This window comes from Cottoperca gobio, chromosome 20 (genome assembly GCF_900634415.1).
Source record: "Cottoperca gobio chromosome 20, fCotGob3.1, whole genome shotgun sequence".
NCBI classification, from domain to species: domain Eukaryota; kingdom Metazoa; phylum Chordata; class Actinopteri; order Perciformes; family Bovichtidae; genus Cottoperca; species Cottoperca gobio.
The window spans coordinates 16,904,873-16,922,087 of NC_041374.1; positions in this window are offsets into that span (position 1 = coordinate 16,904,873).

The window sequence follows — 17,215 nt, forward strand, 5'->3', positions numbered from 1 at the left end:
CTTTCCTTTTTGATAAAGCTTATAGTTAGGGCTGGCTTAGGTTTGCCCTGGATCAGCCCCTAGTTATGCTGCTATAGGCTTAGACTGCCGGGGGACACCTCCCTGCTTTCTTCTTTCTCTTCCTCTCTCCTCCGATCCCTCTCTTCTTCTCCCTCTCTATCTCTATGCATTTATGTAAATGTATGTTACTAACTCATCATCCGGGATATCATCCCCAGAGTTTCAGTGTCTCATGTGGTAAGGTTGCCACTGATAAAGTTTACGTCAGGATCAGGAATCATGGCTGCGCCTGCTGCCCTGGTCCTGCTGGACACCGGGAAGCCTTTTTGACATTTTCTTGGATTCATCCAAACTTTCTCTTTTTCAACACAACATAATTTTCTGTCAAATGTTGTATTTGTACTATGTTGTTTATCCTGTACATACGACATCTATTGCAAGTCTGTCCGTCCTGGGAGAGGGATCCCTCCTCAGTTGCTCTCCCTGAGGTTTCTTCCATTTTACCCCTTTCTTTTAGGAAGTTTTTCCTTGTGCGATGCGAGGGTCTAAGGACAGAGGGTGTCGTAACCTGTACAGTTTGTAAAGCACACTGAGACAAATGTATAATTTGTGATATTGGGCTACACAAATACATTTGATTTGATTTGGTCTTGATAGTTATTTTGTTGTTATTTTTCTTTTTTATAGATTGATCTGACCTGAGAAGAATCTCATGCCAATTAAAATAAGCTCATTGAAAATGTCTTTGTGGTTTGTTAAAAACATTTTCTTTTTTAATGCATCTGAAATGAAAACTAAATTTTGCATTTCTTGAGGTGCTCTGAACAGAGAGAAGGACTTGCATTTAATCTCCCTCTCTGCATATTTAACCTTGTGTTAATCTGGCAGCATTCAGTTTAGACTTGTGCTGTGTTGGAAGGTAAATGTTAATGTCACAAGGTCTGACTTACTATTCAGACATGAAACAGACATGTGTAATTGGTATCACATTCATGTAAAGAGACACATGTCTAAACAGGGTTTACGTCTTTATTTTGAAAACCAACCAGGCAGAATGATGTAAAATAGTGTACACAACACAAGTATTGAGCAAAGACTCCATGCAGGCTGAAAGTGCCAAGCCACTCTGTTTTTCAGTCATTATGGTTCTATATAAAACTACTATACACATATTTCCAAGAATTGTCTTTTGTCTGGAAATAACCACTCACTCTCTCTTGACAGGTACTAGTAAAAAAGGCTGCGAATGAGTTAAAAGCCTGTAGTGTGTCCTTTGCTCACCCACCTGGCAGTATGGTACATCTCACCTTGACAGACACAGTAGACAGGGCCTTCTTCCACTGGCAGGTGAACTTAAAACCTGTCCTCTGAGACTTCATTCTTTTCCTCTCTTTCCTCACTTCTATCTTCCAGTCCATATTTAATCATATAGTCTCACGCAGATAAAGCTGTCTATTTCAAAAGGCATCACCCAAAACAATGACAAAGAAAATGCACAATAACAGGACTCAGGAGTTTAAAGCCCAACTTGCCCAGAGGGGCTGCGATGCTCATTACATTGCAAAGTATGAGGTGTGGGGGATCGGAAGAAACATACTGTATTATTAAGTATCATCGGCACCGCGGTTGTTTCTCCGACTCGGACTGCAAGAAATCTGGGTGTGACACTGGACGACCAACTGTCCTTCTGTGCCAGCATCGCTGCAACAGCCCGCTCCTGCAGATACATACTCTACAACATCAGGAATATACGTCCCTTACTGATCCAGAGGGCTATGCAGGTTCTTGTCGAGGCTCTTGTCATCTCACGCCTTGACTTCTGCAACTCCCTCCTTGCTAGACTGCCTTCATTTGCCATCCGACTTCTACAGCTCATCCAGAATGCACCAGCCCGACTGATCTTTAACCTGCCCAAGTTCTCCCACACTACACTGCTCCTCCGCTCCCTTCACTGGTTACCATTGGCTCCCCGAATCTGCTTCAAGACTCTGGTGCTCAAACCATACACCCAAGCTCGCTCACTTTGCTCTGCATCGGCAAATTGGCTTGCTACTCCCTCACTGGGAGTGGGACCCAGATTCACCGCAAATAAAACCCGCCCGTTTGCTACCCTGGCTCCAAAATGATGGACCGAGCTCTCCATTGATGTCAGGTCAGCAGACAGTCTTCACACCTTCCATTACAGACTAAAAACCCACCTGTTTTGACAGCACCTTGGCTAATAAAAAATTAAAATACATTTAAAATAAATTATTATTGGTTGGCTTATTATATTGAAGCTAATGTATGTTAGGAGATGTATCCTCATGATCGTTTGCACTTATTAAAAGTCGCTTTAGACAAAAGCTAAATGTAATGTAATGTAATGAAGTAAAATGCTTGTATTCAAATAATCAATTAGAGTAATTACTGGATTTAACATCTAATACAGATGTGTAGTAAAGGGACTTTTATAAGCAAACAGTAAAATGAAATACATGCTGTTAAAACTGACCAATAAACACATATAGTTAATAGTTAATGGTTAATGTCACGTATGGAATGACTTGTCACTAATTGAACTTGAGCTGACCACTCAAAATAAGTGTTTTTTCCGGTAAAACAGAAATCCTTATTATTGGGTCTCAGCACATCAGTAGACAAATACTGCTAAATACTGAATCTACACGTTCCATGTTAAAACATATCAAGCCCATTGCAGGAATTATTAGTGTTTTGTTAGCATAACATGTAGCTTCAAGTTTTATAATCTTCAAAATATTTCAAGTCTATTTCATCTTTCAAAGTCACAGACACCATGTTATGCTTTTGCCTACTAACGCCTTGATTATTGCAACAACCTCTTAACAAAAGATGTATTGATTGACTGCAGAGAACAGACCTCAGCTGCCAGGCTTGTAAACAGAACCAAAACAGGTGGCCGCATCACAATGTCTTAGCTTTCTTGCCTGTATGAAAAGACCGTATTGATTACTTTTAAAGTTAAATTTAATTTAAATTTAACATTTAATACCGAGCCATCTGCTCAAAAGAAATAGGGGCAGCATTTTATCTCTACTACTGGGTCCAAACTTAACAGTTATCAGTTATTAAAAAATATATATATATCTATAGAAATATGTATCTATATATTTAAAAATAACACTGCTTTTTGTGTGACGTCAGCCTATTGTTCACATTCGCCATATGTGTGTTTACTATGGTACTAACCGTGGGCTGTACAGTTAGTGTAACATTTTGATAGTATGTTTACTGGCTTGGGTCCGGGGTGGCAGAGATGAGTGAACAACTCTGTAGTCTAAACTGTCTCTGTGGTGAACTAATTGCTTCTTGGGAGGGGAGTGTGCAGCGACACATGGGGAAACAGAGGCTCGGATTCGGCCGGCTAATTCAAGCCACCTGCTAACTGCTAATGGAAGCTCTGTTTCCTGCAACCGCTGCACACTCTCATCCCAGCAAAGGAGGCTCCCCGACAGCAAAGAGGATGAGGCAAAGGTTCAATTAATTTTCTCATTTTCTGCCACTTTGACTTCTTAGTTCCCTGGACTGAGGGTTCTACATCGTATCACTATCGGCTCTAGAAGAACTGGTGGTATAACATGACAGGATGGGCCGGTGCTAGACAGTTAGCATGCTAATGTCAGTAGATATCTCTGCAATACAATACATAGATGTCTTTGACATAACGTCAACACTGTAACCACTTTGCATTCAGTTGATAATGTTAGATCGTTTTTATGTTTTAAACAAAAATTCTGGCCAATCTTGCACATTGCACCTTTAAAGCTTTCCTTGAACTTGTCCCACTGCAGTTCTGTGCTAACAAAAAAAAACAGACCAAACTCCTTCACTGTAGGATCTGGGAGATTAGTGCTTGGACAAAGGAAATTTCAGAAATTCTTGTGAAAGATACTACTTTCAGCAGTGCACCATTCATACACTCTGAATACTGCACAATATATTTCCTTTGTTCACTACTTTCAGTTTTTTTTAGATGTTTCTATTATGTTACACTTTTACAGTCAAGATGCAAACAGGAAGCATGTGAGAGTGAGAGAAGGGATGAAAAGCACAAAAACTCTCTGATCAGAACCAAATGATTCCTTTTTCTGTCTACCTGAATCCATACACGTCTAGGAAAAAGTCTAAGCTATCCAGACACTGATTGATGTGCTGTAGGTGTCTTCCCTGCAGGAAATAACTCATGGGGAACCCCCCCTTCTCTCTTTCTCTCTGTCATGTTGTGACCAACTCACCCACACTACAGCACAGGGATGAGCACCATGTTCAGCCTTGATTTGAACAATAGGGATTACCGTGTGGCTGAGAGCAGCCTGACTTGGCTCAATCCCCATGTGAGGGAGCTTGGCTGGATTCATAACACGAAAGTGCTGTCATGCACATTTCTCAGTCTGAGGTGCTGCTTTATTATTTTATCAATATTTAATGATATAAATGCTCTCAAAAGACTACACTGTCATTCCCCAGTGGATTAGCTGGATGAGCAGACATTTAAGGTTTAAAGGAAAAGCGGGAGCATGAGCTGTCATTGATTTTTATGTGAACTTTAAAAAATAACACGATGGCTAGTTGCTTTGCTTTAAAACAACACAAAAAAAAGACACATTTGTTTTTCCCCCCACCACAAGCAGTGACTGAATGCATGCCAATTGTGTCTTATTTGGACAATTCTATATGTGCAACAGCGATGATTGGTTCTTCAAATTATCATTTTGTGGTGCATTTTCATATATTTTGGTATGTGCTGCTTTAGCAGTTGTAAAGTTAAGAGTAGCAAATCTTTGACAACCATGCTGTCTCAATAAAAAGCATAAGTAATGCACGGTACAACCCCATATTTCAACTCTTCCTGGACCATTCAGTGCAGTCAAAATTGTTGTCCATGGCAACATTACTCATGGTCATGTAAAGTGACTCCAGGCCACTCCAGCTATGGTTGCAGGTGGTTGCTGAAGACCTCTCCAGGACTCTTCCTGCTCGAGTTCCACAGTGCCAATTCATCAGTGCATGTTGGAGTTTAAGATGAATGAGGATGTGAGCAATGAAAACGGCATCACTAGAAGTCAGAGTTGATCATTTATTAGCTGAATGTGTTTTTCTTTTTTTTTACTCAAACTTAAAGATAGTATGAGTAAGTTTCACATTAGTTAAATCTTTTCCACATCAACTGTAATATGTAAATACTATTTGGTAGGACATTTAATGTATTTCTATAGGTACAAACGTGCCACAAAATACAAAATGTGCTTTAGAGAACAGGTACTGCTAATACTCTGTGAGAAATATGTTGATTTCAAGTAATAAGAAATTCTGCATGTACCACTTATTAAATAATGCAGACTCTAGAACTACCAGTATGCTGGATAAATTACTTTTATTTATTTTGTATTGACTGATTGTTACTGAAAAACCCCCATGGACTTTTACTCTCATTTCTCATATATTTAGAACTGGTTCGAGAGCCAATTCTATCCAGGAAGGGAAGTCCACATCTATGTTCATGTTCAAGGTCCATTTATTGTCATTGTACAGCACAGGGTTACACAAATACATTGTAGTCCCTTTAACCTACACAAGAACAAGAAAAATCTGAACAAAACTTATTTTTATGCTGGAGTATGGAGGATGATTTGAAGTGTTTTACAGCCTGGGGAAAGAAGCTGCTCTGTAGTCGGGTGCTACGACAGTGGATGCTTCTGCATCACTTGCCAGATGGCAGCAAGGTGAACAGGCTCATGCAGTGTGTATTGTCTTTTCATATCCTTTGGGCTCTGTGCAGGCACCTCACCGATATGACTGATGCACGGTAGATGGGTACCAATGATGTTCTGAAGGGTTTTAATCACCCGCCGCAGTGCTTTTCTGTCCTGGTCCATACACAAACCAAGCCAATGTGTAGTTTCCTGTAATATGTGACGCTTGTTAGCTCAAGTGCTAATTGTTGCTGTTTGCAGAAGCACAGGGAACCTGTTTCAAGGTGCTTCTTTCATTAAGTACAACACCACAGCTGTACCATAGCTAATTTGATTTTAGTATAGGTCAGTGTGTCAAAGCAGATGTTACTGCTGAGGTCAACCCACAGAGAGCACTGCAACAAAGATTTTCTGTCTTTACTGTGAGTTTGTTTATTTGGTCTTTAACCTGATGATTTATAGACAGTTAAAAAATGTGGTGGAGGATGTGTACACAGAAGCTGAACACTTGCCAAGGAAATGTTACAGACCAGTGAGAACCAGCAGCCTAGATAAATTTTGTTTTTGAAAGTTTCCCTAAGCCATTTGCAGTGTGCCTCAACATGCTCTATAGTTCAGCTCCCTCTTCAACATATGCATCATTTTTGTTTCATGACAGAACAAAGAAGTACTAACCTGCAACTCTTTTTTTTTCAAACAAGGTCATGACATTACATAGTAGGACATATCATTGCGATAGACAGACAGACAGACAGGACACACATTTACCTCCCCACACATACACACATAATTCACCCCCTGCAAGCACACAGGACTTGGACACACAACAGCACAGGGCCAAACAATCTGTGTTGAAAAGCATGTTGATTATTCTAGTATATAAGATTAACACACTTTTAATTCTGTTTCGCTCTCTGCATATGTAGCCTACAGTAAAGCATGCATTATTCATCTTTAATAAGGGTCAAAACTAAAACTATACATGAATAATAAACACTAAATACAACACTATGCTATTACTAACTATACCAACTTTATTACCAAGAATATCGATCAATTTCTTAAATTACACTTAATGTGTTCTAAAACTAGACACTAACCAGAGACATTTTTAACGCAAGATATTGTTTTAATGTTTAGTGTTATAATATTTTCATAAACATGGACGGACCCAAATGTTCGTTCCCATAATTTTGTTTTTTATTCTCATAAATAATTGCATGATAGATGTGTAGTAATACTATCCAATTTTTACTTTTTTTGCCTCTACCGGCATATGTATTATAATTAAAATATGAATCACTTCCTGTATTATAATCCCTCAACTTTTTGCTGTGATGTTTTCTTTTTCTTGATATATGTAAATGGTGGAAGGATCACTTCTCACCTGAGCACTGTGTGCAGTACTGCAGCATGTCCAATCATCAGCTAATACGTTTTGTAGGTGGCAACTAGCAAGTTCTTGTTCTATTTACAGAATATGTCAATGAATATTAAAGCTATTTTATTATTTTTGAGAGATACACTACAGTGTTCACTTTTGAAATTAAACACTTTGAAAGGCCAGTGCTTTGTCTTTGATGTGGTATTGAAAAATAGGAGCTAAAGTCTAAGCTGCTGTGTGTTTCCTCTTCAAGGCAACACTCAGGAGGATTGTGTTCACAGTGAGGGCAACATTATAGAGACTTTTGTGATCTAAGAGAGCCTGGTACACTCAAACAGACATCAAGGCAGAGAAGCATAAGAGAGGGCACTTGCTGCACTCTGTGGATTCTGTTTCAGCATTATAATGCATTCAAATGAAAAACTTTGTTAAGATAAAAATAACAAAAAAGAAACTTACTTTAATGTTTGTCATGGATCAGAGTTATTTTCTTTCTATTAATGAATACAATAAAGGTCCACGGAAACATACAGGCTTTGCAGGTCTACAGTAAGATGGCTATCACATTCGAAGGGTTTGGTATTGGGATACTTTAGGGATCAGGTTTAGGGTTTAGGTTTTGTTGCCTAAATGTACAGGCCTGGGCCAGGTTCATATTTGATTGCTTTCAAATGTCCTTCCATCTGAATCCATGTGTGTTATGGAAACTGTCCTCTTAAGACCAATAACTGTTGAGAAAGACATCTATAACACGGTCATTACACATATGAATGTGAACACAATAATTGAAAAAAACAAACATCAGTAAAATACATCAGAATCAAGCACTAAGAGCAATGTTACACAAGTGTGTTTTGAGGACTGATTTAAAATGGAGGACTGATTCAGCAACAGATCTTCCTAGGCAGGGCATTCCAAAGTGTGGAGGCTCTAACAGCAAATGCACAGTCACCTGCATGCGTCCACACTGCGTGACTCTGGTTCACATCAGGACAGGTGTTGGATCTCCTGCAGCCTCACTGTTAGTCAGACTCTCCTCTAAGCACCTCAAAGCTTGGTCTCCCTTATTACACAGTCTATCCCCCTCTCTAATCCAACAAAAAGTTGAGAAAGCATATTAAATGGGAGTGAGGGAGAGTTGCTACTGTTGCTAATTGGATTGGAGCTGGCCAGCATTGGCTCGGCGGCACAATGGGAGCAAATGAGAGTGAACAGGCAGATTCTCTTTGGCTGAGGTTACAGTTATTATTAGGCACTGATGGAGAGGTAATTCACTCAGATCAAATGGATTATGCACTTGTTTTTTTTATCTATAGAGTATACTGTGAGGGTGGCTCAGTGGTTTGCTCTGTAGCCTCACAGCAACGATGTTCTTTGATCAAATTCCAGCCAGTTGTGTTTTTTCTGTGTTGCTAGATTTTACATTTAAGTGCTAAAATGTCCATCGCTCTCATGTCCATGTTTTGTAGTCCATAAATGCCAAGACTAAAAGACATTGGACTGAACCTTGTGTGAGGCATACACTGATATTTTGCATTGAGCCTAATTGGACTGTCTATATATACACCTAAGTGGTCTTTCATTCTGTTTGCCTTGTATGCCTGAGGAAGAAAACTTTACTGAAAGCTTGTATGAAATAGAGATGAATACAAAATGACTTTAGCTGAGCAAAAAATTACCCGCCATGTCTTTCTTTCCTTTTCCTTTTTTGCTCTTTAATTGCATCTTTATTCCTGGTCTTTCATTTATTTGATAATTTCTTTCTACCTTTCAATGTTTTAATTTATTTCTTCCTTTCTAATTAATTGATCTAAACACATTGAAATATGAGCAGGAGGTTGAGATTGAAAGTTTATGTTTGACCTTAGAAACATCAGTTGACAAAACAACGTCATCACAAGAGCCACTTTCGATCAAATCTCGTTATTTGCCTCAGAAGATGGAATTTGCCCAGTTGTGATTTATTTTATTTTGCAGACTGCTAAGAAGAATAAAATACCATCTACTGAGGAATATTGGACCTTGTGGTGAGAAACAAAAATACATTGTTTTACCCCTAAACACAAAAAAGGAACTCTACAGTTCTACAGAACAACTGTTATTCATTTTGATACTTAAAGTAATTATCTACCCAAGATCTTTGAAGAATCAAATACTCACCCATTATCTCAAAATAAAACTTCTGAAGTCAGAGCCTTACAATTGAGGAAGTACAGACGTTCCTATGTTTGGTTGCGGATGAAAGGATTCAGCGAGTCTCCCGTTGACGCGACAGTTTCAAGCGGCGTCGCTAAGGCAAACAGTTGATCTCCCGAATACACTGAGTTGGTAGGCCTACTATCCCCAGTGGAAAACTAAATTCTGTGACTCAAGTGGAGTTAAGTCGAGTACAGCAGTACCATTCGGTGGAAACGCGGCTTAAGAAGCTCTTAACAATGTGCACTTGCTCTTAAACTTCTGCTTTGGGAAACAAGCGTAGAAATGTGCTCTTAACCTCTCAGGTCGATTGTTATTGGAAGAACGGAGCCCAGACCGGCTGGGTGTAAAATTAGAAAATGTCTGACTTTGGCACCGCCCTAGTGGCAATATAAAAAGAATAGTGGCAGACAGCAATAAAACCAAATTTAAAGAGATGCAACAAAAAATTGGTGCAGTTGTTCTGTATTGAACTATACAGACTATAATTTAATGATTTACTTATTTAGGAACAGTGACTCAGTCCTGCCATTTACATAGAATACTTTGAACTGTCAGTGTCGGCGCTATGTAACGAGGCACCGGAGAGCCAGACGATTCATAATACATACCCTTCTCATAGTGTTTAAAGCAGATATCCCTAAATTACAGCTATTAGTATGAATTATCAATACAAAGAGGTTGAAGAGACCAAGGTTATGGAAGGATGTAACATTCACTGCGCTCACCACCTCTTCATCACTTAAAATGATACACAGCATGCTTAATGAGGAGTGTCTCCTAATGTTCCTATCTACTGTATCTCTCTGCCTCTCTTGATCTCCCTCACAGAGGTTTAAGTGGGACTTGTTGGAATATTCATGCAAGTTGCTTTTGAGGTGTAGGTCTGCCCAGGAGAGTTTGTGTTGCCAATTGTACTTCTCTAGCATAACATTTCTCCAGGCCTCACACATATTAGAAAATTGTCATTATTGTACTGGGGATAAGAGATCAGGTAATAATTCTGAAAAGCATATGAAATTGGGAATTTATATTTTAATAAAACATATGTGTGTGTGTAATATAATAAACAGAGACGGGAAAATAATCACCAAGGAAAGGTTTGTCAGAACAGGCAGCAGTCAAATAATGATGCAAAAATATTCTTTAAATTATTTTAAATTCTCCATTACAGATTCATCTGTATCTATCATGTGTCCATCTGCAGAGATGACCAACAATACACATGGTACTGCGGATAACCCTACATTTAATCCTGCTCAGAATTGTCATTGTTGCTGTCAGAGCTTGACCCAGTCTCATCCCAACAGACAGAACATTATCAAAGAGCAAAATGTGAGAAGACCAGGTTGAGAAGACCTGACCCAGTCTTCTAATGAGACAGAACATGACTCCGTCTTTTTGACTAGGATAACCTTATTATATATTAACAAAAAAAACACTTTACCGTTTGGTTCACTGCTCTCTTCAGCATCAATTTCGGGCTTCAAAAAAGCTCAAAAATCCGATGTCCACTACCCGTTCAGCACCAATGAGCTGACAGACAAAGAGAGTGAATATTGGATTCACATTCACCAGATGGACACAAACACAACTCTATATGAATGCTAATGTTTCTACATGTATTATATATATCCTCTATGAATTCATTGCATTACACATTACACATTTGGGTGCTCCTTTTCTTCTCCACATTGAAAGAGCAGTGTTAGTGCCCAGGTCTGGCCCCAAAAAGGATGCAAAACCCTTTGCATCACATCCCAGTTCCTTTTAGAGTGAAAGGTTTTCATTTTTGGCATATATAAACTTTGTAACCTACATAAAAATATGTCTTGATTGTGGCCTTGCCTCACGGGCACCACTCATTACAGCATTGCGATCTCTACACCTGATCGTAGGATGGGAGGCAGCGATGGAGCCCTTGCAAAAAACAGTAACAAACACATTGTGGAAGAAGAGGAGCAGGCTGCGTGAAATATGTGACCAATGGCAACTTATAAGTCTAAATCCGGTCCAGGTTTATCAACTCAGTCATGTAGTCACGTTTCGATGCAGCTCTCATCGTTCTGGAAACAGCTGAGCCAATCACAGTGAAGCATGACGACAGTCGCCGTGCACATTGGTGCAATATGAACAAACAGCACTACAAATTCCATAGCAGCCTGCTGTGAGTATGTGATTTAATGAAGATGAACAGTGGACCTTTGTGCGTAATGTCACTGCGCTCTGACATGGCACTTCTCAAATCAGAGACCATATGGTATGCCCTGCTTGCTCTTCTTTCAATCACAAAATACTCTCCAGTTCTGATACAACTGATGCTGTTGCAGCATCCAAGCTAACCTCTTTAAGAGTTTGTTGTTGAATAAACACTTGCCTTCCGTGTAGCGTCACACACACCTAAACAACTGCCTGTAGCTACCATTAGCTCCTCAAGAGAAGCTGACAAAAAAGAAATACTTGAGGCCTGACACAGGTTCTTGTGTGATCTTATGATATCGTGAGATTCCAGCTGCCTTTAATCACATGAAACATTCTTTTTTGATGCCAATTTAAACACATCTAATTACTGACTGTTATTGTTTATTTCCATTTTAAGCATTTTCCCCTCATTGCTTCACATATGCTACAAATATTTAGATTACACTTGTTGAGTAAAAATCACCAGACTGACAGTGAAGTGATGCCAGAAAAATATTTCATTCTATAACGTCTATAGTCTAACTCAATTCCCTCCAAAATACCAACGTGTTTAGCACTGCCTAATTGCGTCAGTTGAATGAACTTGGTTGTTAGTCTTAAGAAATCCACTCAAAAGTGGAATCAAAGTGTTGAACCCAAATATATCCCCAACCTCCCCACAAACTTTACTTATCTAAAAACAGGTTGATGCAGAGCTCAGGCCTAGATTCACTCTGACTCTTTGACTCCACCACTCTCTTTGTCTCTCTACTTCCTCTTCCCCTTCCCTCAGGCAAGCCAGACTGAGCTAGTGTTATGTTGCCCAGACCAATTCTCCCCTCAGACATTCCTTTTACTCCAGCCTGGATTTTGCTGCCTATTTAAGTGCCACTGCAGCCTCCACTTTTCTTCTGATTATTTTAGTGATGCCTGCCTAGGACACCTCCAGGTCATCTGGAGCAGGATACAGCAGGTGTTTGCTTTCTTGAGCCACAAGAGATGAAATGTATGCATTGTTCATTGTGAATTTGTCTTTCATGTTGTGTTGACTATTGACTATGGTGCTGTACTTTACTTTAGAGCCAGTGCACCAGCAGTATAGTTACAAAAACTGACCGGACTCTTGCCAGTAAGAGCATCAAACATAAAAAAAGAAAGAAAGGAAAATCCGGAAATATCTTGACTGTGAAGATGTTATGTACTGTATACGCCTTTTTTGACTGATTAGAAATATTACGGGATTTCATGCATCCTTCGATTCCTTTAGATTACATACATACTTTTAATTATATATATTTGATATACATATATACATATTTGATATGTATTTGAAATAAATATATATAATATATTATATTATCGTCATTTGATTTAATTTGATTATGATATATTATTTAAAACCAATATTCAAAACCATCCCTATTTATGACTAATCCAAACTTTTGTGAGAATTAGACCTTATTTATTTATTTTTTAATTTGCTGACATCTTTTTCTTCTTTATTGATAAAGTCCACACATATGGGCAGAAAGCAGGTATGAATAAAGACAAGGCAGGAGAAAATTACTCAGTGACAGGATAACCAAAAATGTGAACCATGGATAAAATGTATGATGTGGAAAAAACATACTTAATCATATTTATTACTGTTAGAAGTGCCATTACACCATATGTTATGGTGTATTAATTCATTAATTGGTATATAGTAAAAACTACAAGGACATTTGACATTGTAAAATTACAGTGTAAGGCTGCTTCAGTCATTTATCATATGACATATGTTACTTCAGAACATTACTTTATAAAACATTTCCTGTTTTAGTGTTTGTTTAAAATGTGTCTAAGAGATGGCTCTTCTGAAAAAAAGCGCAATGTAAATAAGGGTAATGAATTAATTCAAACAAGCCCATAAGCGCTTTCAGTGGACGTTTTAATGATTACTGCTTACTGCAACTCGAGTCTCTGCAATCTACGCTGCAGGACACAATCTCTCAGCTGAGTGCGCACACACACAAAGTAGTCTGCAGTTTGGTCAGCAGCCGGCACTTTTGGAAAGCTGATCAGAAAAGTGACACCCCTCTCTTGCTGCCTTTTCATGTTTTATAGGGCCAGATCTACCAATCAGATATTAGGAAAACATGTTATTTCAATGTGGAATTATGATTGCTTGTATCGACCATGAACACAATAAAATACTTTTTATTTGTTTAAATTAGGGGTGAATGGAGGATACTTGCCGTTGGTAAAGCAGGCAGATCATTTCGGGAGCGTTGCACATTTTGTAGCTGTTTGAGTCATGTCATTCAAACAGCCAATCAGTTAACTACAAACTCAGATCAGGAAATTGGTTCCAGGAAGACTTGGAAATATCAAATCTAATTTATTTATATAGCCCATTATCACAAATGACACATTTGTTTCAGTGGGCTTTACAGATTGTACAGCATACGACACCCTCTGTCCTTGGAACCTTGCACCGCACAAGGAAACACTTCCTAAAAGAAACGCCACAATTAAAGGGCGAACAATAGAATAAACCTCAGGGAGAGCAACTAAGGAGGGATCCCTCTCCCAGGACGGACAGACATGCAATAGATGTTGTGTGCACAGGATAAACAACATAGTACAAATACAACATCCATGTGACAGAGATGATGGTGTGGTCAAATGTTTTTAAAAAGGATGAATCCAGGATGATGTAATAAAAAAGGCTTCCCGGTGTCTCCCAAAAATATTAACGTGGGTGTCAGGCAGGACCAGGGCACCAGGCACAGCCAGGATTCAGGAACCAGTCGTAAAATTTAACAGTGGCAACCTGCCACATGAAAGACACAGTAACTCCAGGGACGATGCCCTGGATGCTGAGTTGGTAACATGCATTTACATAAATGCATACAGAAAGAGAGGGAGAGGAGGAGAGAGGAAGAGAAGGAGGAGAGAGGTGCAATTCCCCCTGGCAGTCTAAGCCTATAGCAGCATAACTAGGGGCTGGTCCAAGGCAAGCCTGAGCAGCCCTAACTATAAGCTTTATCAAAAAGGAAAGTCTTTATCCTACTCTTAAATGTGGAGAGTATCAAATATCATTGACTTGAGGCTTGATGCTCCCACTAACCAACAACACTTCTACCGGTTTCTCAGAAATAGATTCAATTCACATCTCCACCTAATGTGAAGCAGTGCTTGTGCAAGACAGGCCTCATTATCGATGGTTTCAAGCTAGTGAATGCTCACACAATGAGCCTCTTGAAACCTTAAAGGAACCACCTGGCTCTAATACATGCTTTCAAAAGCTTTAAACATGAACACTTGGACAGAATTATAGCCACATTACAATCGGAATAATAAAGCAATTATTTTAAACTCTAAAAATGGGAAAGAAATAGCATTTGCTGAAGACCATGTGGTGATTCAGATGATCTACATTTATAATTACATGAGCATTCAGCCATTTCATTTCATGGCACTGTTCTCTCCGCTGCTTTAATGGCACAAATCGTTATGTTTTAATGCTGCTGGAGTCAACAGATAATTTGATAACAGATGAGAGCTATTCAAAAGCTCAGAATACGCTTCCCCATATTTGCGTGAATTGAGGTTGGCTGTAAATTCCAAGCTGCCACAGTTCCTATTAACATATATCTGATGGCAGACACAGCATCAGTATTACTTTCACAGCTAATCTGCCAAATTGATAAGGTGAGGATGTGACTGTCTAACAGATAGAGAGCAAGTGGGATGACACTAACTGACTCTCTATTTAATCAATGATCTGTACTATCTCAACCTTCTCATTCAAACTGCTGCCGTCTTGCCACCAACAAAAATCAGATATATTTGCATAAACACCTTATCATTTAATTACAGCTGAGAGTTCTCCAATCATGCCCTGAGATTAGGTTTTTGTAGAGGCCTCAGTGACTATAATGAGTAAAAGCTGTGAGACAGCATGTAAATTGAGACGATAAATACTATATATTATAAATTAGTTTATTGGAAAATACTGGAATGTGTGTATTCAGTAAAATTCCCAAAAATGACGTGTGCAGAAAAACGTTTAATTAAAACTTACTAATAATAAAAAACTTTATTTCCGTATGTAGCACTTCAATTGGTTTTGGCTTAACTAATGATTTTCACAGAGAGAATACAGGGGTATCTGTGATAAACGGTCATATAAGATATTGGCCTGATAATGTTGTGTGTGTTTACTGGATTATTAATCTTTCTTGTTAAAAATGAAAGAGCATTTTTCACAACGCAGCAGTCTACACAGCACAGCTGTATAATATATTGCACTTTACTCATATTTAAATCGCGTAACTGTGCAATACTGTGCAATGATCTCCTAAAAATAACATGTACTGTACTGTGCAAAAGTTTTAGGCAGGTGTGCAAAAGTGCTGTAAACTAAGAATGCTTTCATAAATATAAATTATAATTGTTTTTTTTATCAATTTACAAAATGATAAGTGAGCGAACAAAAGAAAAATCTAAATCAAATCAATATTTGAGGTTACTACCCTTTGCTTTCAAACCAGCATCAATTCTTATACAGATACACTTGCACAAAGTCAGGGATTTTTGTAGGATTATAGTCAACGTTGAGGATTGTAGACGCAGTGGTCGACCAAGGAAATTTAGTGCAGCAGATGAAAATCACATCAAGCTTATTTCCCTTTGAAATCGGAAGATGTCCAGCAGTGCCATCAGCTCAGAACTGGCAGAAACCAGTGCGACCCAGGTTCACCCATCCACTGTCCAGAGAAGTCTAGCCAGAAGTGGTCTTCATGGAAGAGTTGCAGCCAAGAAGTCATACCTCCGACACGAAAACAAGGCCAAGCGACTCAACTATGTCGGAGGTATGTCTTTTTTGGTCTACGATCCTCAATGTTGACTAAAATCCTACATTTTGTAAATTGATAAAAATATAAAATTATAACGTGCCTGCATGTGACATCTGACCTCATCAGCTAATGCAGAATGGAGCAACTCAGCTGGTCTTTAACCCAGTAATAATTTTGTTAACAAAAATTATGAGAAAACATGTCCACAGCCTTTTTTTCCATGACTAAGATGACAAGACAGCACAGACGTCATTAAACACTGTATATCAAAATGCATTATCATTGAAAAAAGACCAAAATGTAGTTTAAAAAAAAAAGATTTGATCAAAATTTCTCTTTATTTTACTTGACAAAAAAGAGAAGCCAAAATGATATAAACTGTTTTTTTTTCTTCATTGCAGCAGTGTTATTACCTGTGCTGCATGCCCCAGTTTCATGTACTTTGTTGTATGCAAGGACGACATCTGTCACAGTATGCTTCTCTCCTTACCTGCTGCACCTCTGTACTTTTCCACCTCACCCCATTTGGCCAGCTCACCTGGGCTCCAGCTGCATCTCGTCTCAAATCAAGCCAGTATTGAAGCCTCTCCTGCTCACTCACTCACTGCCAGATTGTACTGTGACTCAGCAAGACTCTCCAGCACTTTGTTCCGGACTAATTTCTTGCTGCCGACCCGGCCTGCCTCTGACCTGCCCATCCGTCTGATTACTGATCCCCTGCCTGGTTGCTTCTTACCTTCTGCCTGTCCCCTAGTGGTTCATCTGCTTGGACTTTTGTTCTGACCTGTGTTGATTATCTGTCCTGCCCTGTAACTGCCGAGCTCTGACATTAAACGTCATTACCAACTATTCCTGGTATCCTGTGTGCTTCAATTGTGTCCAAACACAACCCGTGA